The following is a 27,499-nucleotide window of genomic DNA, read 5'->3' on the forward strand; positions in this document are numbered from 1 at the left end:
ATGTTTATTGCTCCTTCTTGCTTAGAAAACCCCTGAAGGAAGATTCTGGCAGCAACTGTGTACCTGGTGTGGCCTCACCCCAAGCCCTCTCTAGTCCCGGACCTGAAGGACTGTTGCCCACCAGCATGTCCCATGTCCCCACATCCCCTCATAGAGAGAAGGTACAGCAGAACCAGGACAGCCAAAATGCAACCTCTGTGTGTGCATGGGCAGGGCTGCCCCATGCAGCAGGACTTGTCCCTCCTGCAATTCTGACCCCTGGCAGGATGAGGGGCAGCACCCCGCAGGGGACACGTGCCCCAGATTTGGGGGACAGGGGCTGGTCATGCCAGGGCCCAGGTTCCCCTGCAAAGGTGCTTCTGAAAATAAGCTGGGCTGGGCTGCCACCTTGTGCCAACAGGCAGCATCCACTGACCAAGCCTGGCAATGGGACCTTTCCTTATAAATATCCAAAGATTTTCCATCACCCCACATTTTCAGTGACCTAAATGGGGATATACCCTCAGTGTATATCCCAGTTTCCAGATGAAGCCCACAGAGCTCAGCAGCTCTCTGCTGACCAGGCAAGGGACTTTGTTGTCCCTCCATGAAGTCATCTTCACCCACACCCTGGGGTTCAAAATTCCCATATCTGTGCAGATCATGGTCCCATCAGCCAGCAGCCGAGTCCTCAGGGAAACACCTGGGAGCTGGAAGAGAGGGTGCAGCACCCCAGGGTGCTGGCACTGTGTGGGGCACAGAATTCCTGCGAGTGCTCAGAGTCACAAAATGCAGCAGAAAGGCTCTGCCCCAAATGCCGAGCATGGCCAGGGAGAAATGCCAAAATTCCTAAAAGAAGGTGCAGGCAAGGAACAAGCAGCCTCGGCTGCTGGTGCAGTCTGCAGTGCTGAGTGGCATTGCTGGGTGGCCCCAGGCTTTGCCACTTCACCAAGGTGACGCCAAGGAGACCTTTGCCTTCTGCTATCAGCCGTGGTTTGCACACTTGTCTGCGGCAAAGGCTGACGGGACAGTCGGGGGGCAACAGAAAGGCTGAGACGTCACTGCCCAGCTCGGGCAGCCCTGGCATGCACCAGACCTGGCACAGCCCACACCAGCCGGCTCTTTGGAGCCCATGTTATCTGGGTAGGTAAACGGAGTTTATCAGTTCCTTCAGGCTTTCTTTTTTTATTATTTTATTTTCAAGGCAGGTGTGAAAGAAAAGAAACTTTTCTGCAGGGAAGCTGTAGGGGAAGAGGCTTAGGCAAGAAAAGGGAACGAGGGAACGGACCATTCACACATCCCGTGGTGGGGCCAGGCACTTCTCTTCCCAGAGCCTGCCTAGACCACTGGCATCCTCTTCAGAGCACATCCCTTATGCCACCCTAAATCCACAGCCCCTCCCACAACTCCCCAGCTGTTGGTTAGGGCAGAGGGCCATTAAGTGAAGTCGAACTGTCCGGGGCCATGGGTGACCTCAAGGGGTGAAGTGGCAGCAGTTGGAGCTCTACATTTCCAACAGTGAAAAGAGAGCAGGGATTATTTCCCTGGTGCTGAACAGGCACATACAGTCCCTAGGTGTTGTTCCAGCCCTGGATATAGGGTGGCAGGGACAGGCAGGGACATCCCCAATCTGACCTCCTGCTCAGAGCAGGGAGTAACAAATACAACATCATATTTGCTATGGCTTTGTACTTCAGATCCCCAGGTCTGGAGATCCCTGCCCTGAGCTGCACAGAAATTCTTCTTGCTGAGCATCTTCAGCCTGCCAAGCTGTAGCAAACAGCCCTCATCCCTCAGAACACAGTCTGCCAGCAGCTCCAGGACGGATCTCTTGAGTTTTGCACACAGCCAAGACCCCTGTTTAATTCTGGGAAGTCCCATGTGTGTCTCAGACACAAAGTCTGTTGGCTGTAGCACCAGGTTAATGACCTGCATGAGGCTCCAGATCATCCATCCTTTGTTCCTTGGTCTCTAAGGCCCACCATGGTCCCTTGGGGGTCACAATGCTGCCCTCCTCTACAATGCTGCTGGGAGACAGCTGATGGGAGAGGCAACACTGGAACTGTGAGTGTAGTGTGGGTATGGAAGGAAAAGAGCAGCCTTTCCTGGCCCTACCACCCAGTGCTTGTTAAAGTCATCTCAGATCCATCATTCTCGCTTCTCCCTTTCCCATCAGGACTCTGAATTCCATCAGACACACACAGTTTGGGATGAGGCTTTGGTGGACACTGGGACTCATTCAGCGTACCACAGTGACTTCATCTCTGTTGTGATCCCAAGCTCTGCTTGGAGCTGTACCAGAAGGGATTCCCACAGCGCCAAAAGGGAATGCCATCTCTACCCATTAGAGCAGTAGGGCTCCTCCAGCAGGAAACTCTCCAAGTTTGATTTTTATCTTCAGTTTTACAGCCGTTTCAGTCAAACAGGTAAACCAAGCACGTCATGGAAACAGCTTCTGGCAGGGGAAAGGTCCTGCAGCACTGGTTCACACTCCCCCGGGAACACTCCCTGGCTCCAACACAGGACCATGAGGCACTACAGGTCATCCTTTCCTTGTGACAGTCTCAGGGAAAGAGGGACAGGCTTTGGCCTTTGTCTCCTCTAGCTGCAAAACACAGGGAGGACAAGAAGCATGAAACGCCCCCGGAGGCAGGCGCTGCAGGAGATACAGTCTGTGCTGCACGCCTAGTATTGGGTGTGTGAGAGATACAAAAAACCAAGCTTTTTTGTGGCAACACACCATTAAGAATGGAAGTGACACCCAATGCTCCTCTAATACACCTGTCCTTTCGGCTTTCTCCAGCTCCTCTGCCAGCTGGGATGAGGCCATGAGTCACCACACAGTGCCTGGTCCAGCCCTGCCCCTCCTCCACACCCCACCCAACCTGGCACCACTTGCCAAGGCCCAAAGCAACGTGACAGCTGATTTCCACCAGCTTCCTCCAAGGTCCTTTTAAAATTCTCTACTATCTCTCCCTGGCAGAACTCCAGGTCTTTCCAGGCTCGCTTCTGCAGATGGGTCCTTTATTGCTTTACCTACCTATGGACTTGGATCAGACGTGCATGGTATGGCACAACCTGCTGGCACGGGGAGCATACAGGTGATGCAGGGATAGCATCACCTTTATAGAGGCACATCCTGCCCCATCAGCACTGGGAGATGATCCATGTACTTCTCAAAGGTGCTTTTGCCATTGTGAAACCTGCCCACACCAACAAAACGAGTGTGTGCATGGGGCTGTCACTCTTCCATGATGAAAACCATTAAATTAAATTAAAAGTGGGGCAGGAGCCTTGCTTGTGTCAGCTCCTCGGCATCCTGGAGCTTGGCACATGACGGCCTTTCCGGTGGGAGCAGCCAGCCTGGCAAACAGGCTGAACAGCCCCAGCCCGCTGCCGGCAGGTTGGGGCAGCGCTGGCAGCTCCAGGAAGGAGGTAACCCAGGGATGAACTCACCACCACTCAGTCACCTCACCAGGGCACCCTTCAAAGGGAAGCCCTGCAGGCAGAAAGGCTCAAGACGGAAGGACGTCATTCCAACATGTGCTGCTTGGGACACCTCATCTTCCTGGGAAAACACCCTTCTCCCAGCCCTCCTGGCAGGCGAGTCTCTGGAAAGTGGCCAGCTGTGGTGCAGAGCCATGCCTAATGTGCTTAAACCCCTCGTTTGCCTTCACCAACCCTTGTAAAGCCCTTTCCAAGCCCCCAGGGTGTAAGGAATAGATGAAGCCTACTCCTGGCAAGGCCTAGGGTGGGCCCCTTTGCAAAGAAGTAGTATAGCTTGTGCAGTAAGTCTGCCCCATCCCCAACCCTCCCAAGCCTCTGGAAGTTTTTCCAGATGCTCTCCAAACCACCACAGCTTGTGTTACTGTGCCCAGCAAATGGCCATGGTTGAGGTTCTGCCCCATGGGAAGAGCAATGGGAGCAGCCTCACCCCGTCAGACTGCTAAAAGGGGCTTTTATGTCCTGCTCCTTAATCCTGCTTCTGGAGTGAGAACATGTTTCAAAAATCAGGGGAGGTTGCTAAGGGACAGTGTGCTCAGCAGGGACATCACTCACAAACCCTCAGCACTCAAAAGCAGGAGGTAAATAACTTGGGATATTATTAATCCTTCACTGCCCACACAATAAACAGAAAAGTATTATTCTTGTCAAGGACAAAGGAGCCCATATTTCCCCCCAGCCAAGGAGCTGAACCAGCAAATTTTTTTGATTGAGCTCCACAGTGGGTTCAGCTTTGACTGATGTTGTTCCAGTTGAATTCCTGTTCAGGCCAATAAAGGTTCATTAACCATTTTTTAACTGTGAACTCATTTCAGCCAGTTCACACTGGAAACCACAGGCTGTGGAAGCAGCTGTGTGATGGGGACTGAACCTTTTTCAGCCCATCCCTGGTTGCCATGGCCTCTGCCACCTTCCTGGTTGGACTCCAGAGCTTCTTGCAAGCTCAGCAGAGATGACATGCAGGTCAAAAGGCAGAAAAGCTAAGTTTTGCCCTGGAAGTCTGTAGGAAACCTGCACTGTCAAGGACAAGTAGGCATATGGGGAAACTGAGCTTCCTGGGCTCTTCCTGACACCAGCACCTGCACACGTGAAGTTTGAGGCAGCAGCTCCTAAGTTACCAGGAACACTGGGGAATGGCATGCTCCTATCATTACACTCAGAAATTAGAATGTTCCGTACATTAAATACCCTTTACAAGCTGAGTCTGGGGACAGCCAGGGGTTATTTAGCAAGAAATCTCTTAGAGCAGCAATCTGAGGCCCCAGGAGGAGATGAGGTCCTGTGCTGGCAGCTGCTCCACGGCCACATAGCTGTCCAAAGGACACTGAGCTGCCATTTCTCCCTGCGGAGAGGCACGTGCAGGGCACGGCTGTCAGAGGACCGTCTGTCCTGCTCACAGCTATTCCCAGACAGCACCAGAACAGCTTTATCCATGACAGCACCTCCGAAAATAATGCCTCAGGATCAGCAGCAAGGCAAGGGGTGTGTTGGGACTCGGCAGCCAGTGCACTGCAGGTTCACATCCAGCTCACAGCATGCTAACACTGTCAGAAGACAAGATCTTGGTTATATTTATCATTTGATGGTACTGGTCACCACTATCTTTAGAGTGGTGTTGCAGCTGCAGCTCTCTGAGGAGTGAGGTGAGTCAGTGGGGGGACTGATCTTTACTGAACCTCACCCAAAATTTATGAAGTCAAGGCATCTCTTCCCTGACCTGAATGGCCCATGGTCAGGCTGGTGAGCCGTGGGCTGCTTCCCCTCGGGGCAGTGCATCCTGCCGGCATCCCCAGAGGCGGGTGGCAGTGCCCAGGTGCCCCACGGCTGCTGGGTGTTTCAGTATCTCTGAGCATCCATATCCCGGGGGGCAGCTGCCCCCTCGGCTCTGGCACCCACGGTGGGCTCTGACACAGGCTGGCACAGCCCAGCAGTATGGATGGATGGCAGACCCAGCCTGCGGGGCACCGGCACCACCTGGGGAGCAGGGAACACCGGGGTCACCCCACTCGGGACGTGAGGCAAGGGACACTGTGGGGGTCTCACCTTGGGGAGGCCATAGCCATGGGGCCAGGGAGGGCTGTCTCTGGGGCTGGCACATGTCGCACACGTGGGGCTTGGCAAAGGGTGACTGTGGGGTTGGGACACGCTGTGCCCGTGAGTGTGTGCGCGGGTGGGACACACCGTGGAGCACGGGACGTGTTAGGGATGAGACTGTGGCTGCCTGTGGGTGGGACGGCGGCTGCCCGTGGGGTGGGACCCACTGTTCCCGTGGGGCTGTGTCCGTGGGTGGGACATGTCGTGCCCGTGGGGTTGTGCCCGTGGGTGAGACACGCCGTGTCTCTGGGTGGGACATGCCGTGCCCGTGGGGTTGTGCCCGTGGGTGAGACACGCCGTGTCTCTGGGTGGGACATGCCGTGCCCGTGGGGCCGTGGGTGGGCCGGGCCGTGCCCGTGGGTGGGCCATGCCACCACTGTGGAGCCGTAGCCGTCGGTGGGATATGCCTGTGGGGCCGTGGCCTTGGGGTGGGACATTCCGTGGCCGTGGCCGTGCCATGCCGTGGCCGTGGGGCCGTGTCCCAGCCCCGCCGCGGGCCGTGCGTCCCCCCTCAGCCCACAGGGTCAGGGGCAGCAGTCCCGCCCCGCGCCGAGACAGGCCCCGCCCATGCCGCCGCTTCCTGCCAATGAGACGCCACCCCGCCTGGGCCCGCCCCTTCCCCGCTGTCATCACACACCCGCACGTGGAGGGGGCGGGCCATAGGCGGGGTCTCGGCGCGGTGCTTCACCGCCCATTGGTCGCGCGGCTCAGCGGCTCGCCCCGCCCCGCGCCCTGCCCCGCCCAGAACACCAATCAGCGCGCGGGAGGCGGGCGCGGGGGGCGTGTTCCCAGCGACACCCGGAAGGAGCGGAGGAGCCGCGCACAGTCGGGGCCGCGGCGGCAGCGGCGGAGGGGGCGCTGGTGGGTCCGGCGGGGCCGCGACGGGCAGGGCCGGGGGGCGCGGGGCACTCCTGGGCTCCGGCGGGGACGGACCGCCTGTGCGGCGTGCGAGGGGGTTCGTGCGCCCCATCTCCGCCGCCATCCCCCCGTTCCAGAAGGTTCGGGAGGGCCGTTGGGACCGGGGGCCCAGACCGCAGGGGCGAGCGGGAGCTGGGGGAGGCGCAACCAGGAGGGGCCGTGATCGGGTAGTGTGGGGGAGGCCGTAAACGGAATGGGGGACTATGAGCACGGGGGGACCATGACCGAGATGGGGGTCTCTGAGCTGGGGACATCATGACCGCGATGGGGGTCTGTGAGTCTGGGGGACTGTGACCGAGGTGGGGAGCTGTAGCCGGGACACTTGGGCCGGCAAGGGGCCTGGCACCGGCGGAAGCTGTGGCAGGAGGTGCCGGGGCGGGCAGGCAGCGGTGTCACCGTAGAGCGACTTTGGGGCGGGGGGTGGGGTGGTGGTGCCCGGGGGGACTGGAGCTTCGGCAGGGCTGTGTCTGGCGGAGGCAGGTGTGGGGGGACGTGGGAGGGACCGAAACAGGGCGCAGGCTTTGCTGCGGGGTGTCCCCGATCCTGGCTCCCAGTTCCCCGGCAGCTTAGGGAGGCTGCGCTGCCCCTGGTCTCGCCCACCAGGGCCACGTCCTCTGCGCTGTGACATGGGCAGGGACAGCCTGTCTGCAGCCCTGCTCGCACGGTGGGGCCTCCTCCTTCTCCTCCTCCTCTTCTTCCTCCCGCGGGCATCAGCTCCAGCCCAGCTGGGACGCGGTGGGTTGCCCTCGGAAGGGCCCGCGGCGGTGGGGCCGGGTTCCCGGGGGCGCGGGAGGCGCGCCTGGGGCAGCACCTGCCCCGGGGGTCCCTTCCCGGGCCCGGCGCGGGGCTGCGGGGTGGGCGCCGGGGCGGATGTGAACCCCGGCATCCGCCGCCCTCTGGTGACAGCCAGCCGCGGGCGGAAGGGCCCGTCGGGGGCAGTCACCCACCCGAAATCAGCAGCTGCCGACCTAGCGAGGTTTTCAGGCGTTTTGCGGGTTTTATACAGAAATCGCGCAGGCGGCGTGCGCTCGGCAGCCCGGGTGTCGTGTTTGGAAAGGTGGCCTGTTAGGGAAGTCAGAGGGAATGGCTGCGTGATGGGTGCTAGGGAGGTGAGCTTGCTCACAACCCACCCGTGAACATAATCCGTCAGTACGATGGTCACACACCTCCAGGGTTTCCTCACTCCTTTTATTATTTGTCTTTGAAAGAAGGAGTGTGGAATTTGCAGCTGCTGTGGAAAATGTATGGTAGAGGAATGTTGTGCTCTAAATTTAAATTTTAAAAGTAATTTCCACTAATTGCATTTTTAAAAACATCAGACAAGCAGAGATCTGCTTACAGACCTGCCTTCTCCCTGAATCGTGTCTGTTGGCATCAGCAAAGAGGGGAGGTTGGGAAATTCTGGAGAGTGTAGCAGGCTTGAACCCTGACACAAAGCAGTGTCTTGGCAAGCTTGGTAGCACGAGGAGGTGAACAAGGTCCGGCAGGTGACACAGAAGAAAACTCCCAATGTGATAGTGCTAGAGTTACTTCTGGCAGGGCTGGGCTTTAGGTTGAGAACGGGGAGAATGAAGTCATCCTGTAAAGCCTGGTCACCGCCTTGTTTCACAGCAGCAATTCCCATGGTTCGGGTCTCAGCGTGAGCGAGTGGCGGGGCGCTGATGGGGACTCTGCGTGTCCCAGCGTGCAGTCCCTGCACTAGGGCAGGGCACTGGTGGGAGTTGGCAGGGCTGAGGGGTTCGGATGGGGTTGGTTCCGAGGAACACTGCTGCCACAGTGTTTGTTGCCAGGGAGTCAATGCTTGCCCTCGCCTGACCTCCAGCCCCTGCTCCCATAACATTTAACCATAACACTGGATTGCTGCTGACTCCAGTGAGGCCTGGACATGTCCCTTCCCACGGAGCCATGGGTGGTCAGGACAGCAGAGCCCTGCTGTCACCACAGCTGATCAGCTGTGGCCCTTGGTGAGCTGGACTTGTGGACCAAGGTCCAGCCACAGTTGGAGCAGTGCTGGAGCTGTTTCAGCTGTGCCACTCACCCGCCTTGTTTCTGTTCCCCATGTGAGAGGTTTCTTACCCACTGAAAGAGGGAAAGCTGGTGGGGTCACTCTGAACTGTGGGAACTCTGCTGTTCAGAGGCACAGCTTGCTGAGGAGCTCTCTTGCTTCCCTGCTTTTGCAGCAAGTTGTGCAGAGCAGCTCTCCATGCTGTTTTTCATGTCTGCCCTCTCCAGAAGTGGCCTTTAGTGAATTACAGATAATTTAAATTTTACTGGTAGGACTGCTCTTTCACTCCAAATCAGGTGAAGGCTGTGGCCCCTACACCCCTCCCCTGGCTGGTGCTGAGCTTTCTCAACCTCTCTGCCCTCAGCTCTCTTCTCTCTCAGCATGCAGAGCAGGAGGAGGAAGTTCCCTCCCTATGTTCAAGGGACCTGCAAGAGCAGAGAAGCACATCTTTGCCCCTGGTCTTCCTCCTTGCTGCCTGCTACAGGCTGCTTGCCCTGGCACATTTCTGCATGACTGTGCTGAGTGCCAGAGGCCAGAGATACCCAAACTTTGGTCTTTGAGTCTGAGGGTGATTGAAGGGGATGGTTATTGATCTGAGTCTTCAAAGGCAAAGACTCTTGGCTCTTCCCAAGTCCTTTACATGTTCTTACTGCTCTGGGCCTGCCCATGTTTGTCCTCTTCTAGATCTGGTTGGCACCATCGTGTGCTGTGTGGAAATGCGCCATGCCTGGGGGCCAGGACACTTCCTGATGCAGAATAAGAAAACCTGTTGTTGGTAGGTATGTGACCACAGACAAGAAAGGAGAAAGTGAAGCCATATGGTTAGAAAAGTGGTGTCCTCAGCATGTTGTCAATGGAGCTGTAATCAAATTATCAGAGGCTTTGGTAGCTGGAGGAATTAATGAGTTGGGTTTGAAACAGGACAGATGTGAAGGGCAGCACGGGAGAAATCCTGAAAGAAGATATTTGTATGGTGGCAGATGGTTTGTTGCAGGTTACTTTGTGAGAGTCTTCCCTGAGAGGCTTTTGCCTGATGTCTCTCCACGTTGCATAATTCCCAGGCACCATCTTCTTCCAGGGAGCTGTGTGGGTCTCTGTGTCCTGGTAATGCCATGTTGCCATCCTTCCTTCTGTCTGCAGCACTTGGCACCTCTGCTCCCTGGAGCCTCTTTTCTGACCAGCTCAGTTCCTTTGTTATTTCATGTTGCTTTTGGTCATGATCACGTGAGCCAGGTGAACATAACCTCCAGAGAACTTGGTTTCACAAAGTTTGAGGCCTGCTTTAAAAATATTTTCTTTGACAGGGAAGTATCTCTGTTCATCCTCCTTTTGGCTTTGACCCTGTCTTTCACAGTCTCCCTTGCTTGGCCTGTGGACACCCAGCTGCCAATTAACATGTTTTCCCCCTGTTTCCGTCTGCATCTTCAGCTGGTTGTGAATCCTGAATGAAGAGCAGCTGGGCTCACATGCTCTGCATTTCAGAGAGCCTTTTCAGGACTGGCCACTGCAGTTGCAGTCATACTTGCCTGTGGCCTGAACAACCCCCCAGCTAAGCAGCATGATGGTAGAACAATACTTGGATAGGAAATCTTCAAAGGAGTCCTGTGTGCTGCAAAATGGGAAGTTAGTGATTCAACTGGAAGTGCTTTTTAGTAACAAATCCATGTCCTGGGCCAGGGGTGATGTCAACGCTGAGGTTCTTGTTAGATGTGAACAAAGATGCAAAGCCCTTTATGCAAGAGCTGAGGTGGTAATCCAGATCTCCTGGCCTCAGTCCATTTGGGGTAATTGCATTCTTCCTGGGTAGTGTTTTCAACCCATCCCTGTCAGATACATTGCCATTGCTTCCTGTGCTGCTGCAGTATGTGGGTGGCAGTACTTCAGCCATGTCCAAAGCAATTCTTGTCACTGCTCAGGCTTAGCGCCTTTTGAGCCTTCTCTGAAAGACAGTGTGCAAGAGGAGGGACTTGGTCGAGGGCTTTCTATATCTGTATATTTACATCTACACATGCTGCTTTTACTGGGGCTTGTTCTGCTTATAAGCTCTCCAAACTAATAGCCCTGGTGCCTAGCTGGTACTGCTCCTGGGTGGAACTTCTCCTGGGATGCCAGTGCAGGTGTCATTAAGCACAAGCTTTCTGGCTGCCCTCAGGACAGTTTTAAGGGCTGAAGCCCAAGGGGGAAAATTGGCCATGCTTCCCTACACCCCGGTGTGAAGGCTGTGCTTCTGGGGCCCTGGCAGCCTGTCTGCCTGCAGTGCTCTGCTCCCCAGCACTGCAGCTCTGGTCACAGCTGGGCTGTGATCTGGTGGTGCTGCAGGGTGGTTGCCTATGTGAATGGTCAAGCTGGGGAGCAGGGACTGCCTCACAGCAGCTTTTGCCCATCCTGCCTGTGGCCAGGGGAAGGTCAGACCTAATCCTGGGGAGCCTGATACCATCCTGGTTTTCAGGACCTGCTCTGCACGAGGACCTAGCCCCCACAAAATGTGATCTCCAGTGGTCTACAGTTAAAGCACTGGGATCCTGGGGAGGAGACTTAAACAACATCTTTGTGATGGTGTTGGCAGGCTTCTCGTAGATTTCTATTAAGCAATTGTCGTTTTCTCCCTTCCCTGTAGCCTGGGAAACGCTGTGGTGTTGGATTTGTCTTGGTCTGTTTGGGTTGTTGGGAGGGGTGTCTCTCCAGCAATGGAGTTTGTCCCTCCCTGCCCTGGCTCTCTGTCTCCATGGGGTGGCTTAGCAGGTGGCCTGTGGGGACCACAGCCAGCGCCTGTTTTTGCAGATAAACCATATGCCAGCGCACCCACTCGAGTACAGCAGAGCCTGTGTGGTGGAGAGACCTACAGCTGTGTGGGTGGACAAGAACAAAGCCAAAGGCACAGAAAGGCCTTTATTTTCCACTGAAATCTGGGCAGGGATATTGTGGATGTGACCTTAGCGGCTCTCTCTGGAGAGCGAACTGTGCACCCACCTGGAGTTGTGCAAGGAACTGGGGGTAGCTGGAAGCCAGGAGGGTGTCGCTGCAGCTGGAGGGGAAGCCTCAGCACTGGTAAAAGATGTGGTGGGATCTTTGAGCTGGTGGGGTGCTTGAGGTCTCTCAACTTCTGTGCACAGGCCACTAACTCACCTGGCTTGGATGAGCAGTTACTGCCCACCCAGTGTTCCAGCTGAACCTGTGCATGTGCACTTGTCTTTCCAGGTGACCCAAGACAGCCAGAACAAGCAACCTCAAGGCCACACTGTGAGGGCTGACAGCTGACAGCTGCCTTCTCTGTCTGCTTCAGCCCTACACTGAGGTTACCAAGATTCAAACATCACTGATTTCCCTTGCCTCATCAGGGCTGTGTGAAGAAACAGGGAACTCTGTGCCCTTCTTCCCTTGGCTCACAGGGATAACTCTGTAAGTAGATGTCACCCAGGAGGGGTTCTCCCACAGCCAAGGTTTTTTGGGTGACTCCTGCATCCCACCTGGCTGTCATCATGGCACAGGGAACCTGGATGTGTGGAACCAGTGCTGCTAAGAGTGTTGAACCCTGCACACAGTTGTCAGGAGCTCAAGGGTGATGTGTTCTTGGGGACTTGAGGTCTGTGGTGTTTGCCACACTCATTCTTCTGCATGCCAGCAGGATTGAATTGGGAGCATTCCCAGCTGCAGGCCCGTGCTGTCCTTCACCTGAACCCAGCTGAGACTTTACCCAGAGCTTGTGGCAGATGTAATCGTGTTTTCTATTAGCAGCATTTGGGTTTTTCCTGCATTTTCCCAGTATTTTGTAGCTTGGTTGATGTGTGAGACTCAGAGGAAGTATTTCAGGAGGATCAGCAGTTTTTGTATTGCCATTGGCAAGAAATATTACCTGCTCCGAGGCAACCAGCCTGGAGCAGCCTGAGATGGCTGTGGACTTCCTGCCCTGTCCATGGATGCTTGTGTGCCTGCCTAGAATTCAGCAGTGCTTGCCCCACCTGCAGGTGTGCTCTCACCTGAAAGGGAGCCCTCACCAGGACTGTGCCTATGGCAGGGCAAGATGAACCCTTCTCTCACCCCAGAGCTCAGGTGTGATTTGGCCAGGAGAGATTATATGGGGGAAGACATAGTTTAGGATGCATAGCTGCTCAGGCTCTGCAGCTCTTCCTCTGAAGTGTCTGCCAGGGAAGCTGGGACCAATCCAGAGGCAGCTGGAAACTGGGCTTCAGGCCATCTCATCCTTCAGCCTGATCCTGAAGTGGTACCCACAGTGAGTGAGGCAGAGATAGATTTACCTGTGAAGGTGAAAGTAAGGAAAGAAGTCCTCTGCTCATGCCAGTGCCCTGTGCTGCAGATTAGCAATCACACAATGCAGTGAGAGCAGAGCAGCCCCTTTATCCAGCAGGGATGTGGCAGTCACTAGTACCTGTTCCATGGTGGGATTTTATATCTCTATTAGTGATGAGAGACACAGCAAAGACCAGAGAAAAGGTTTGCTCTCAGTTCTGCTGGAGCTGCTTGTAGATCCCAGTTCACAGCATCCTCTCAGGGCTCCCCTGCCTTGTTAACAAGGGCCATTTCAACACAGGGCACACCACAGAATCATAGCAAGGCTTGGTTTGGAAGGGACTGTAAAGATCCCATTCCAGCCCTCCTGCCATGGGCCAGGGGAGTCACACACTAGACCAGGTTGCTCAGGGCTCCATCCAACCTGTCCTTGAACACTGCCAAGAATGGGACAGCCACAGCTTCTCTGAGCCACCTCTGCCAGTGCCTCACACCCCTCTGGCATGGTATTGGATCCACTTTTCTCCCACCCCTCCTTGCTAACCAATTAGCTTAATATCTTCATGGACAGCAAATCTCCCATTTTTGTGTAAAGCAGCAGCTTTTCCTGTTTCTTGGCCACAGCATGAAGTTGTTCTCTGGTTCATATATCACCTTACCCATGTGATATCAGTGAGTTTATATTTAAGCTGAATTAGCAATTTTGGTTCAGTTTAGTGCAGCTGGCGGTAGTCTGGAAACGGGTACAACTTGCAGACCCTTGGACAGAATTGCAGTGCCTCTCTTGGGAATGGGATGGAACCCTGTGCTGGGAAACCTAACTACTGGGCAAAGTGGAGTTATTTATATCTTCAACAGAAAGCAGTCAGCCTAACGTCCTCCAGCCATCTCTTGGTGTGTGTAGGCTGCCCTTGCCCCAGAGTCTGACCAGCTGATGTAGCACTAGATCGTCTTTCCACTGAAAACCACAAGAAAATGCTGCTTCCTCATTCAGAACTGGAGCTCTGGGCTCCTTGTGGATATTAGCACTGGAGTTATGCAAGGAATCCCCTATTTGCCCTACCATCTCTGTTGCAAATAGGTCGGGCATTCAAAGATCCTGTTCATGGGAGTGTTGGGACAGCTGGATCCTTGTTCAGTTCTTGCTGCTCCCCAGAATGGAGCAGAGGATCATCTGCTGAGGCTATTTTAGGTTTCTGAACGCTGCCGGTGTCCCTCTGAGCTCCTATTTGTGTGCAATCCTACAGCTTCCTGCTAAGATCTGTGTGAGAATCCTGTATCCTCATGTGTGAAGGTTTTGCTTGGCCACAGTGTCCCAGGGATTAGGAAGAACTTTGAATTCCTCACTTACCTCAACATCTAACCCATATCAACTGTATCTGTGACTCCTTTTTCTAACCTTTAGCTCCAAACATCCCTTGGACCTTGCTTTGCAGATGCCCACGTGTTGCCTGGTGGGAAGCAGGCTGCAGCTTCCTAATTTTTTTCCTGCCAGAAATGTGCATCCTTCTTGTTTGCAGCAGTTGATTCCTGTTGGCTCAGATGGGAGCATGTATTGCTGAAAACAGTCTTTCACAAAACCTCTAGGTGTGGAAATACTCCAAAGCCCACAGCTGAGTGTGATGAGATCCTGGTTCTGGCCATCTCTGTATGGTTGGATGGCTACTTGCCATCTGCCACCACCATGCTCCAGCGTGGCACAGGGTGGGGCCTCCTGCCCTCTCTCTTCTCGGTACACCCAAGACTTTTGGCTTCCCTGCACTTTTTGGTTTCCACCTGCTCAGGTAATTTTTCAGCAGTGCTGAGCATTGCTGAGTTTCATGTTGAGGCAAGATGTGGCTCTGCAGTTTTGGCCCATCTTTATTTTTAGCTGTGTAAGGCATGGCTGATGGTATCAGAAGGAAGTTGCACGGCCTCCGGAGCTCCATGACTCATCCTGGATCAGGACCGAGGCTTTGCTAGCTTCTGCTATAACCCTCAAGTGATGTAACTGGTTGTGGGAAAGGGCAGAACAGAGAGAGAAGCAGAGCTTTTAGAAGTTTTTTGGGGTTTTATTTGCTTGTCTGCAAAGTTGTTGAATTTACTGGTGAAAGATATTGACAGGTAGCACTTCTGAGTGTGGTTCAAGAGGGTCCTTTGTCTTGTGCCTGTGTGAGAGAGGTGAAAGGGAGAAGAGCTCTGCTTACCACCCAGGCTGGCTAACTGTTTAGTGGCAGATAGCAATGGTAGGGGAGAGTTCTTAATGCAAGAAACAAAAGCAGGGTCCTGTCTCCAATTCAAGCCACAGTGAGATTTGGTGCAGCAGTACTGACCTGCCTGAAGTGGAAACTGTCTGGAACTGGAGAGCAGAGGCTTAGGAGATGCCTGCCAGGATGCAGCAAAAAAAGTCTGAGACCTCCATTCCCATTAGATCTGGCGCTACTGTAATATAGAAAGAGCTCCTGGGGCTTTCTGACCAGCCGGCAGCTGTGTTGGGCTGGACTGGAGAGGGGCTGCATGTCACCCCCATGGAGCAGGCCCTGTGGGACAGGTGAGGATGTTGAAGCATCCCTGCCTGCCACAGCATGAAGGAGATGCATTTAAAAAGGCCTCTGTTCCCCAAATCTGTCAGCATGGCTCTCCTGTGCCTTGCCTTGAGAACAGACAAGGTGGGGTGCAATGCACCTGGGTCCCGAGTGGGGTCCTTGCCCCTGAGGCGGACAGGGATGAGGGCTTGTGAGAGTGGGCTTCCACAAGTACCCCCTTTCCTTCCTTGGTCAAGGTGCTGCCTTTTAGGGGTATGTTGAGGCTTTTGGGTGTTTCATGTGTGGGGCAGTGGGGAGAGGACATGCAAAGGGGAACAGAGATGGGGAGAAAGGGGAGCATGCTGGAGGGTGTTGCTATGGCAGCTTGCCACAGGCAGTGTCACTGACAAGGCAGAAAGGCAGTCGGGCACATGTGGGAGGTGCCACAGCCCTCAGTGCAGCCCAATCCCAGCTGTGCCATGGGACTGGCACCCCTGGGCTCCTGCCTGACAGTCGGGCATCTGGAGCTGTTCTCCTCTGGCAGCAGCCTCAGGGTGAGTGGTCAGGGGTGTTTTGTTTTGTCCATATTCTCCCCTCTTTTGCCCTTTCCTGGGCTGTGGGCAGGCAGCTCCCATTTACAGACCTGTTTGTTTTAAAGCCCTGAGCTGCAGAGCAGGCCCAGCCAGGAACAAACCAGTCTCTTGATCCCTCTCACTGTACCATGGAAGAAAGCGAGTCACTCTGCTGCCCTTGCTTATCCCCAGTTAATCAACATCAGTGGCTCCAGCCAGGACTGCAGCTTCCCAGGAAGCCTGGCCCTGTGCTGTGCTGTTCTGTCCACCTTGCACAGCCAGTTTGCCTTGCTGCAGGGTATCTGTACTCAGGGAGAGCAGACACTGTTGTGACCCCTCTGATATGGTCTGAGACCGACCTCTGGGGCAGGCAGAGGAGAAGTTAAACATTTTTGAAGCTGCCTTTGGGTAGACCCCTTGGTAAGAGAGCTGGCTCCTGTTGGTGAAGGGGCAATCATGCACTCACTAGCAGAGGGAATGGGTCAGGAAGCCATTTCCAGCCCGGCCATAATGTGAGTGTGACTGAGACCTGACCTGTCATCCATGATATGCCTAAAGGCCTGGATGTAAGCCAGGGAAAAGGACCTGCTGGCGGCAAGCACAGCTTGCTCGTGTCAACATGGATGGCTGTGTGAGCTGTAAACCTCTCTCATTACACCTCTCAAAGGTCACTGCTGGCAGCGAGCTACAACACCCTGCCCACAGCTCCGTGCCCAGCCCAGAGTGAGAGGAGAGCAATGCTCTTGGAGATGTATGGAGGCTGGTTGCGTGAGCTTGCCATGGGGTGGCACACGCTGCTCTGGTGCCTGTGGCCAGAGTCTGTCTGGGACTAGGCTGTTCAGTCAAAAATGGATGGGAAAGGATGCCTGTGAGCTACCCAAGTAGCTCTGTACTCACAAATGTCATAATCCTTACCTGAGCTGTGATCCCTCCTTTCCAGGGTACAAGACCTCATGTATTGCCCTGAAAACCATTTCATCCTTTCCAGTATGCCCTGGTGTCCCTCTGTGATGTAGGGTTACTGTAAGATCTGTATGGACTGCCCACTTCTCTCCAGTTCTGCAGTTTCAGTCATCTTAAAACACCCAAATAGTCTAGACTTGTTTGCACAATGTTCCCTGGACTCCAGACCCTGGTGTTCCCAAGGGGGAGCAAACAAGGAGGTGGAACCTGGAACACGGAGGCTCTAGGAAAGCTGCCCATGGTGGACAGCAGTGTGCTTCCTCCCTCTCGCTTCCAACAGGTTCCTTCTGCTTTCAGAGGGGAGTAGCTTCCTCTGCACTGGGGGCTGGAGCTTCCTTCCCATGAAGGAATCTGGGACACTGGTACAGCCTGAGCGCTGCTTCCCATATATGCGACCTTCAGCACTTGTGTGAGAGTTGGTGTTACATTATATTATGGGTGCAGGTGGTGGCAGAGCATGGTAAAAGTCCATTGAGCCACACTGTACTTCCCTCTGACCCCACTTTCACAGACTGTGGTTTCTCATCCTTCCTCTCGACCAAGGCCCTAAGATGTGCTGTGGAATATCATGGAGTGATGCAGAGCCCAGTAGATGAGGCTCTGGGTCATATGTGTGTTTTGGGGTGGGAATTGCCATTTTCTAGGCCAGAGGATGTTTCCTCTTTTATCATTTGTAAACACCTTGCCTGTCAAAATTGCTGCCCAAGGCTCAGTCTCTTGGGTGCTATGACCCCATGAGTTAGAACCATGTCCTCATTGGAGTGCTGCTCCCCTTTTTTCTGTCTTACCTGTTCACACTACACAGTTTTAAGCACAAAGTACCAAAAAAGCCCAAAGGTAGTGGGTCATATACTCTGCTGCCAATTTGGAGAGGAGTTAAGATAGGCAGTGCTGGAATAAACATTTAGGGAGAGGCAGCCAAGAGAGACTTCCCCCTGGCTGAGCCGTGGTGTTGAAGCTGGGAGAGTACTCCATGTGTGGGTTTCATGCTGTTTTGCTTTGCCTCTGCCATTACCTGAGGCAAGTCCAGGACTTGCATGCCTACTTGTAATCAGGTGGGACACCATCCTGAGCAGTGTCACTCTGGAAAATTGGACAGTGCCCTGTGGGACATCAGGACCAACCTGCATGCTGCTGCTGTGGGAAGAGTGGTGGGGATTTCAGCAGAGAGCTGATAGATCAGTGAGACCAAGTGGAAACTTCGACTCTGTGGGTGTTTCCACCTGCATTCCCTAAATTGTGAGAAGGTAGCTGAGCCCAGCTGTGCTGTACAAATTGTCCAGAAGATGCATGAAGAATAGCTTGCAAGAGCCAACCCTTAGCTCCACTCTGACTGGGAGAAAATGCCTGGATGCCATGTACCAGGGTTCGCTTATTGCCAGTCAGCGCCACTGGAGCTGTCAGGCCAGCACTGCCACTCAGCCCTTTCTATACCAGCGTTTGCATTGCTGATGAGATTAGCATAGCTGGGCCAGCAGTGGACAAAGGGCGTAATTCTCAAGATCCTCTCTGCTGTGGCTGCCAGCAAAATAAAGCAGTTATGGCATCAAGTAGGGAGTCTGAGCTTTGCTTTCAATTCATCTTTTAACAGCAGCAAAAGCTAAAAATATAAGCTGTTTTTGAGGAACTAGAATATTCTCAGGCTTTTCATCTAGATCTGGTCTGCCAGCCTCTTTCCTAGGCTGACAGTCTGGGATCTTAAGGTGTTTGCAATGATCTGTTCTGGCCATGTAATAAATATGGAGAGAGAGAACAGAAAAATTGGTGGCATCAATCTGCCACTCTGAAAGTGCTCCTCTTGCTGCTGTGCCTGTTCCCTGTAACCAAAGGCTGTTCTGTGGCTTGGATTTGTTGAGGAAACAGACTTAGAGCTCTTCTCTTTCTTCTGGGCAGCAATTTTCCTGGCAACTCAGTAGGAATGATTTATTACAGATTTGAGCTGTTTAATTCTGTTTCCCTACAATATGACAGTGTTGGAGTAGCTGAGCAAAAGGCAGTGATGTTTCCGCAGGAAGGCTGCTATCAGAGGCCACCCCTGTAGCAGAGGCTGGAAGCAAGGAGGAACAGTTTACCAGGAAATGCCTGTGTTCATGTACTGGGCACTTTTGGGAAGAAACGGGCACCTCACCCTTAAATCTTCCTTGCTACAGGACTCAGAACATTGCTGAGATAAAGCTGTTTGAGCAGCAGTGAGAATGCTGCCCTCCAGAGCCTGGGAAAGGTCTGACCAAAGTGGTGGTCTGGAGAGAAAAGGCAAATTCTGTCCTTAAGTGAACCTTCAAGTGCTATTTTCGGAGTGTAGGTTTTCTTTTTTTTTTTTTTTTTTTTTTTTTTTTTTTTGGGGGGGGGGTTTTTTTTTTTTGGTTTGTGGGTTGGGGTTTTTTAATTACTTTTTGATGGTGGTTTGGGCTTTTTTTGGTACTGAAGAGGAATCGTTTTTGCAAATCCCTGTCAGGCAAGAGAGAATTTCCTTTGGAGTGAGCTGGCCTGAAACTTGATACGTCTCTAATGTGTGTTAACAGAGAAATTAAAAGATAGTACCATAAAGTGATAGGGGATAATGAATTTCATCTAGTATTATGTTGTCCTGGGAGATAGAGCTGGGGCAAGGGTATTGCAATAATGTTATACTTTGCATGACAATAACAGCAAATACCACCTTAACACACTTCCCCGGGGAAGGGTGAAAGGGTCAGTTTTCAGAGAGTCCCCAGGAAGGTGGAGCGAGGCAATCAAGAAGACAGAAGCCTGAGAAAAGATGCCAGGAGACTTACAGATGAGCAGTGTGTAATAGCTGTGCATTTTTTGCAGCTTGAGTTCAGTTTTCCCATTCTTCGTCCCCACTGAACTGAGCAATGCTGGGCTCTTGACCTCACTGCAATCTTGAGAAACATACTCAAGAAACCATAACTTTAATAACATTCGTGATACATTTGTCCCAGAGCCTGAACTAACAAATTTTTAACTTACCTGTCTTCTAGGCAGACAGATGAGTGGTGGTTTGTTACTGCACCAGTCAGGGATTTTAAAGGGTTCTGCTGTGGGTGTACACTGCTGTAGACCTGGTCTTGGGAAGCTTTACTGGTTAGCAGGTCCTCAAAAGGGTTTCTGTAGGTGTGTGATAAAAACAGAGAGCCTGAGGTCAGTACCTGGAAGCCGACCAGCTCCTAGAGCTGGACCAGAGTATCAAGTCTTTACTCAAACACATGAATCTTTTAAGGTAGAGAATGCTATGACTTGTTCTTAATGAAGCATCCAGTCCCCTACCAGCTTTTTGAGACCTACAGCACTCTCCTGATTTATAACACTCTATCCAGGTCTTTATTTTTTTTTCCTGGGCTATGCTAAGTTACTGCATGTCTTGATCCCTTCTGGTGGCAGAGAGCCTGTGGGTCAGTTTGTGTAGCCCACAGAGCTGAGTGCAATCCATGTGGCCAGCAGCAGATTGGGGCCAACTCCTGCTTTAAGAGAGGTGGGAATAGAGGAGATTCACAATTAGGAAAACCGCTTAATGTAGAATATGTGGGTACCTTTTTATCCCTCCCCATTGCTGGGGTTCTCAGAGGTCTCAGTACCACTCTTGCTCCACTCCCCATGCTGTGCCATGGGCTTGGGGCTGCCCACCCATCTCCTTCCTCAGGGCAGGGTCAACATGCTGTGACTCAGTTTCCCTGAAGCCTGAGGAGAAGGAAGGGGGTGGAGCAGGACCAGGAAGGGGCAGAGGGGAAGTTACAGCAGCTGATAGGAAATGGCATTTTAGGGTGCTGCAAGGTGGCCCTACCCCATCCTGTCTGCCAGGGTGGTATTTTGGGGTGCAGTGGTACAAGCTGGTTCTGTCTGCCATGGAACTGGTGTTTCAGGATGTGCTTGTGCAGCTCTGTTCCAGCTGCAGAGCTGGCGATTTTGGCAGCCCTTGCTCCATACTGCCTTTTCCTGTGCCGGGGATCATGCTAGGAAGTGAGACCTGGCTGTACCTTCCATGTCCTCTGCATTCCCATGTCCAGGGTGTATAATTATGCACATCCCATAGCACTGCTTCCCCAGCTTGTGACTTTGGGCTGCTGTTCTGGATGTGGGTCTGAGCTTATCTGATACAAGGCAAGAATCAGTGTGCAGGCTGTGTAGTGACAGCCTGGCATCCCTTGCTGGCTCTGATTTGCTCCTGGTCATGGAGCAATGGCTCTGCCTGGGGACAGGAGCAGAGGAGTCCTTGTAAGACTGACAATGGAGGTGCCCAGTCCCAGCTGTTTCCTTCCTCTTCCCTATTCCTCTGTGTAACCCCAAATCTGCATGCATGGAGCATGTTTTGTAATAAATCTGCTGAACTGAGGGCAGGCAGAGCAAAACCAGGTGACTTGTGAAGAGGTTTAAGCCCAAAACCTGCCTGTGTTGCTGTAGCAGTGTGAGACACAGTAGTTTGTAATGATGATGAGCATGACCAGAGACATCCCTCCCACCCTGCTGTGTGTGTCTGATGCTTCCTTCGAGCCACCAGCAGATTTTTAGTACAGCTCTTTTGTAAGTGGAGGGTAGGTCCAGCTTCCCCTGGATGCTGCAAACCGCTCTGCTTCTGTGAATCTCTTCATTTGAGGCAGTGCCCTAAGGGTTAAGCCATGGTTGTGGGATAGGGTTTGTAACAGGAACAAAGGGGCTTTTAAGGTCTGTGCTGGCCTAGGAATAGAGGGAGTTGATTGAGCCTTTCCCAGTGTGTTGAATTACAAAGGTCATGGAGACCCTTTTGCTGGGAGGCAGCAGCCTTTGAGGTCCCTGCTGGAAGTGGGGCAGAGAGAAAAGAAATTGTGAAAGTTAGTGAGAGCAACTTAGTGGAGAGCCTTACGACCAGGTGAAAACTGGAACTGTATCCTGGGGTAAAAAATGACTGAACACAAGGCTGGGTACCTTCTTCCTGGGATTTTTGGGTAGTTTGGTTTTGCTCCACCCCCTTTCCCCTATTGCATTTACAGGTGCCCCACATGTGGCACCTGAATAAGCAGCACCTTTCGTGTACCCAGAACTTGGGTGGGCCTCTCCAGCCTGGTCAGGGCTGGTGAAGGCAGCAGAGGGTAAAAGGCAGTGCCTGTAAGGGAGGATCTTTCCAAAATGAAGGAGAGGAGAGTCTCTGGTGCCTACAGGGACATTTTGCCTTGACAGAAGAGGAAGCGTCATACCCATCTGAGATAGACCTGGATTTTTTGTGTGTAGTTAAGCAGAAAAGCCCAGTTCTAGCTGGTTTCCAGGCCCCTCTTCTTAATGTTGTCTGCTCAGGATGTCCCATGGAGCACAGCAGCAGAGGGTCCAGCAAAAGGAGCTAGGGAAAAGATGGATGGTAGAAACCTCTGTTTCCCTTCCTGCAGCAAGAGGAAGAGTGGATACAGGTAGTTTCCATCTTGAGCTCTGGATAGGATAAACCATCCATCCAACACACCCAAGACATATGGAAAAACGTGGTTTAGTGGTTTAATCCTTAAAACTTTCAGGTTTTAAGTACCAGCTTATCAGGCATTTGGCCACTCAGCTCCATCCGCTGACAGAGGTGTGCTCCTGCATCTGATATTTTATTTAAAGTAATTCCACTTCGGATCTTTTTGTTGGATCAGGTGACCTCAGGTGTGATTTTTGGAGCAAAGGACCGTTTGGGCTCTGCCTGGGAGATGAAAGCTGATTCCAGTTAATATCCCATGAGGGTCTCTGCAGCCACCATTTAAGTTAGCAGCCTAGAGGCTTCTCTGCATTTGAAGCACTAGAAGGGCAGGACTGTGACAGCACAGAGCTGCATGAGAAGGGAGACTTAGTTTGGAGCTCTCAGAAACCCAAACATCCATTCACCTTGGTAGCCAGCCTATTATTGGGGGTCATTCTCTGTGTATCTGTCCCAGTAACCAGGAACCGTTTCAGCAGAAGCATCAGTTTCATGGATTAGTTGCTGTTTAGCATTCGTTTTGAGAAGGCCTGAATTCCTTCACCTGTTGTTGCTCCAAATCCTCTCTTCTCACCCTGTCCTTTGGCATCACCTGTGCTGCAGAAGCTTGCCACTAACAAACATAAGGTGGATGACTGAGCTCCTCTCTGCTGGTAGTTCCAGGCTGCTGACCTGGAATGTGCTGTTTGAAGACAGCAGAGTCTACTCACTGTATTTGGGTCAACACTCTTCCACTCTTTTCAGCCACCTGGACTGCAGAAGGGGAACACGAGGCACTTGCAAGAGTTCCCCTTGGTGTGGGAAGGATGTCAGAATCAAGAACAGCTTGGCTGTCTCGGCTCTGCTCCTTCTCCCATCCCAGCTGCAGAGGGGTGTTGCAGATGGGATGTTGCCCCTCTGTTAGTCACAAAGAAGAGTGTGGCAGGAAAGTCTGGCTCAAAAGTCAGTCAGTCTGGCTTAAACTGGATCAGTCCCCAGCTGCTTAACTGGATGTAGGACAGTCCTGCTTCCCCTGTGCTTCGGGGCTATGTCAGGGAGCTGACCATGTCCAAGAGCTTTGGTTTGTTGCTGCTCTCTCAGGGGCTCCCAGAGTTTGTAGACAAGCCCATCTTTTCAGTGGTGGTGGGCTGATTTAAGCATGTGCATTTAAATTGCTGGATCCATCCTGCTGGTGGCTCCTGAGTTTCATTCAGGAGCTTGCCCAGTTGCTGTGACCTTAGTGACACTGTGACCATGGTGTTGGCTCTGCTGACACATGCTGAGCACTATGGATCTCCCCCCTGCTTCCCTAGAAGGGACCTGAAGTACCAGAGGATCCTGATGAGAGGAGAGGTGCTGTGCAGGGGAAGCTGCAGGAGGATAAGGATGCCATGAGACAAAAACTTGTATTATGTTGTCCTGAGAAGAGAAAAGAGGTTCTGTGTATACATAGTGAGGATCAAAACTTTAGAAGTCCAGGGAGAAGCAGCAGTTCTGGCATACAATCCTAAGCTTTGGCACAAAATCATTCTTTGTGCCTATTAATATGTGACATTCCAGCCCAAAGTGTTGTCCCTTGCTCTCTGGCCAAAATATGGTTTACATTGGCCTTAACTCCTGGTTGTCAGGGCTTTCTGTCTAAGACGGGGCTGCGTGACCCTGTTCAAGACATAATGCTTGATTGGCTTGTTCTCTTGCAGTGTCCTTGCCGCGAGTACCCTGTGTGTGGCTGCAGGCAAAATGCTGCAGATGGCCAAGGGCTCCTGGGTGGAAGGGACCAGAGTCCCTTGTCAGCATGACTGTGACCCATGTGATGTGGAGAGGAAAGAGTGAGAGAAGAGCCTGTGTGATGCTGTAATTTTCTGTTGTAGTCAATAGGAAATGGATCCTCTAGCTCTGGCAGGCAGAGGCGCAGGGCTGTGACCGGGTGTGCTGCATGGAGCAGCATCTCGTGCTCCCACCACAGCTCTCCTGTGCTCACACACAGAGGGGTGTGCAGAGCCCCTGTGTGTGCTGCAGCTCTAGCTGGGCTTGGCACAGCTGCACAGTGCCATCTTCCTCTTGTCACCTCTGCTCTGGTCCCTCTGAGGAGACTGAGGTTACCTGGACAGCCCTTGGAAGCCCTTAGCAGGTGGAGGCAGTGTGTGTGCCTTGGGAACAGGCCAGGATGTGGAAAAGAGGGGAGGGAAAGGATATGGGGCAAAGCCTGTTTGAGCCTCAGCCCCAAGCATTAGGGAATTGCTGGTCAGAGGAGCAGCCTGCAGAGGATCTGTGCGTACGCAGACCATGTGCGTGACTTGCACTGTCCACACTCAGGAACTGGCCCAGCCTGTGGGCCCTGCATGCACAGCAGCATTAACTGATGCCAGCTGACTGTAGCCATACTTAGAAGAAATAATTTATGTCTCCCAGGAATCCACCAATCTCCACCTTGGAGAGTGAAACCAGGAAGAGGCACAGCCTGGAGGAGCATGTTTGGCTGTACCCAAAGGCAGCTTAGCTGGCAGACATCTTGCCTGTGGATCTGAGCTGTGGCAGTGCTGGGTAAGCCTCCCACAGCCAGCAGGGTTGGGCTGATAAAGGGAATGGGTTTGCCTGGAAGGCAGCCTTGGAGAATGGAGGAAGCCCTCCCCTAGCATTGCTCCTTATCTTGGCAGCACTCCCAGCCTGCTTCTGCCCCTTCTCCCCAAAATGGACTTGAGCCAGTGGTGTCACCTCTGCCCCTCCTGGGTGCTGTGGGGTCGAGGGTTCTGGCATGGCCAGGCCAGGCTCCCTGACCAGTTTGCTGGCTTGCAGAGTCTGTGTTTGTGTCTGTGTGCAAAATTGCCCATTTTGCATACACATACACACACACACACACACACACACACACACACACACACACTCTCACTCCCTTTGTGGATGGGGCTGTGGCAGAAATGAGTTAGTCAGGAGGGGGTGAATCACAGGGGAATGAATCAGTGCAAAGCAGAAGGCAGGTGCTTGTGCAGGACAGGACTTCAAGGGAGCCCAAGGGTCTGGCAGCTCATGCTGAGTGCCTGGGAGATGGGATGAGCTTGCCAGAGGAGAGCTGGGAAAGACACAGGGCTTAGCAGGCAAGGGCAATGCCTGTGCCTTGGGAACAGGCCAGGATCTTAGCTACATGCTGAACTCCAGCTGTGGGTATGTTGCTGTCCTGGAAAGTCTTGGGACATCTTCGGTGCTGAGGCTTTCCCAAAGAGGAGCACTGCAAGGGAGTGCAGGGATCAGGTATGCCTTCCTCCAGTGAATCAGGTGGCTCTTCATCCCCACACAGGCAGTGTGGTGTCCAGCCAACCCTAGGCAAGCTGAACAAGTCTGTGTGCTGGTCAGATCCTGCCCAGCTGTCTGAGAGAGCACATGCAGTATGGGAAAATGAATGATACTTGTTGGGGCAGAGAATGATAAACAAATAGCTGGATTGAGTGAAGACTGCATGGATGAAGAGCTGGGATTCAGATAATACAGTGGAGATTTGTGGACATGGGTGGTTGTTGGCTCCAAAACGCATTGTGTGACCTGAGCTCTGCTGCAGACCCTTGAGGGTATTGCCAGAGTTGCAGATGGCTGCTTCTCTCATCTGCTCTGGACTGCTGGGTTTCCATCTAGCACAGCTGGTCCCTGCTGAGTTGGACTCCTAATTGTCCTGCTCATCACTCCTGCAGACAGGTCCCTCATGGGTATGGTGGAGGCAGCCTTGGGGTCAGAGCTACAGCAGCACAACCAAAGCTCTCTGTGTCTAGGGCCAAAATTCTTGGAGCAGGTGCTTGGGAATTCTGCCTTGGAATAACGTAGGTGTGTTGCAGCAGGCAGTGGTGTTGCTACCAACCAGAGCAAAGATGAGTACTTGAACACAAGCAGCTTCTGCTGATCTCAGGTTGAGTCTCTTTTTTCAACATCCCCAAGGCAGGCAAGTGCAGGTACCTCCCATCCTCCCTGGTGGCACCCTTGGCTGGGCAGCATGGAGCCCAGCAGGCTCCAACAGTCTCCAGAGATGAGATGGAGCTCTGGCTTCTTATGTGCTGCAGTGGGCAGAGGCTGAGAGGGGTGGGCTTGTGCAGCCTGGGGGAGGGAAGGCAGTGAAGGGGGCTCTCACTGCTGCTGCAAGCTGTGGGTTTGCAGTGAAGCTGCAGCTTGGTTCTCTTGGGAAGTGCCCAGGGGCAGGATGAAAAGCAATAGCACACAAGGGAAATTCCAATTAGATATTAGAAAAAATATTTCCCTGCAAGGCAGTTTGACTCAGGAGTAGGGCCCAGAGAAGGAAGGCAATTTCCACACTTGGTGACTTTCAGCCCCTGGCATGTGCAAACCCCAAGCAGTTTGCTTGAACTTGGCCCTGCTGTTAGCACAATTGGACCCAAACTCTCTGAGGTCCCTTCCCACTGTTGTTTCTCAGATCTGCAGTTCTCAGGTTGCTTGGCAATGTCATATCTCATGGACTATTGGCCAGCTTGGAAGTACATGAAGGGCTCAGGGTCTTGTTCTGTCTGTCCTCTTCTCACTGGGACTCATCTGTATGGTATTAGCAGTGGTGGGAGATGGAGGCACTGCCTTAGGAGCATTCCTCAGCTCATTCACTTGTCTCAGCTTCTCTTAGCTGGAGCACCCATCTCTCTGTAAGTCTGCATTATTTCCTTCCCACATGAGCACAAGAAACCAGTGGGATGTGAAGCACAGGATGTAAAGCATCCTCTTTGCTCTGCTGGAAGCACAGAGCTGTGATGTGTAGGGGGGTGCTGATGTTTTTGGAAGGCTCATGAGGATTCTGGCCTCCAGCCCTCCAGATGGAAAGTTTATCTTCCCCATGGTGCCTGTCCCAGAGATAGTGGTGATTGGAAAGGAAATCACTGGTAGCTTTTTTAAAGGTTCCAGCTGCTTGACCATCCTCAGCAGATGGACGCTGAGATGAGCCCAAAGGACTGTCTGGAAAGAATTATTTGCTCCCAGTGTTTTCTGTTTCTTTGCCAGCCTTTTATTCTCATGGCTGCTCTTTTCCTGATCCTGTCCTTTTGCAAGGCTGGCTGCTGGCAGTCTTATGAGCCTTGTCTTCAGGAACAACTTTGCTCTGTGATTTATTGTGTCTCTGAGCTTTGACCTGGTGTCTGATGCTGCAGAAGCCCATGTCTGGTGTGTAGGTGTTCAGAGGGTGTTTACAGTATTTGGCCCATCCTGTCTGCAAGAGTAATGAACCAGAGCAAAGGGGTCTGCCATAGCCTTGGTGCCTGGGTTAAGCTGACCTGCAGCCATACCTACATCTGCTTTCTCATCTGGCAGTGGCTGGGTGGATGTTTGGATC

General features: G+C 52.9%; 1 protein-coding gene across 1 annotated transcript in view; it reads left to right on the forward strand.

Moving 5' to 3' along the window:
* Nucleotides 1-6,361: 6,361 nt before the first annotated feature.
* FAM214B (family with sequence similarity 214 member B) overlaps nt 6,362-27,499 on the forward strand; it is a 38,871-nt gene continuing 17,733 nt past the window's right edge. The window contains exons 1-3 of the mRNA XM_041421959.1: nt 6,362-6,438; nt 9,185-9,279; nt 11,699-11,899. The gene's annotated coding sequence lies outside the window, so the exon portion shown is untranslated. The remainder of the gene's footprint in view (nt 6,439-9,184; nt 9,280-11,698; nt 11,900-27,499) is intronic.

Source organism: Onychostruthus taczanowskii, unplaced genomic scaffold (genome assembly GCF_017590055.1).
Source record: "Onychostruthus taczanowskii isolate IOZ18803 unplaced genomic scaffold, ASM1759005v1 scaffold70, whole genome shotgun sequence".
NCBI classification, from domain to species: domain Eukaryota; kingdom Metazoa; phylum Chordata; class Aves; order Passeriformes; family Passeridae; genus Onychostruthus; species Onychostruthus taczanowskii.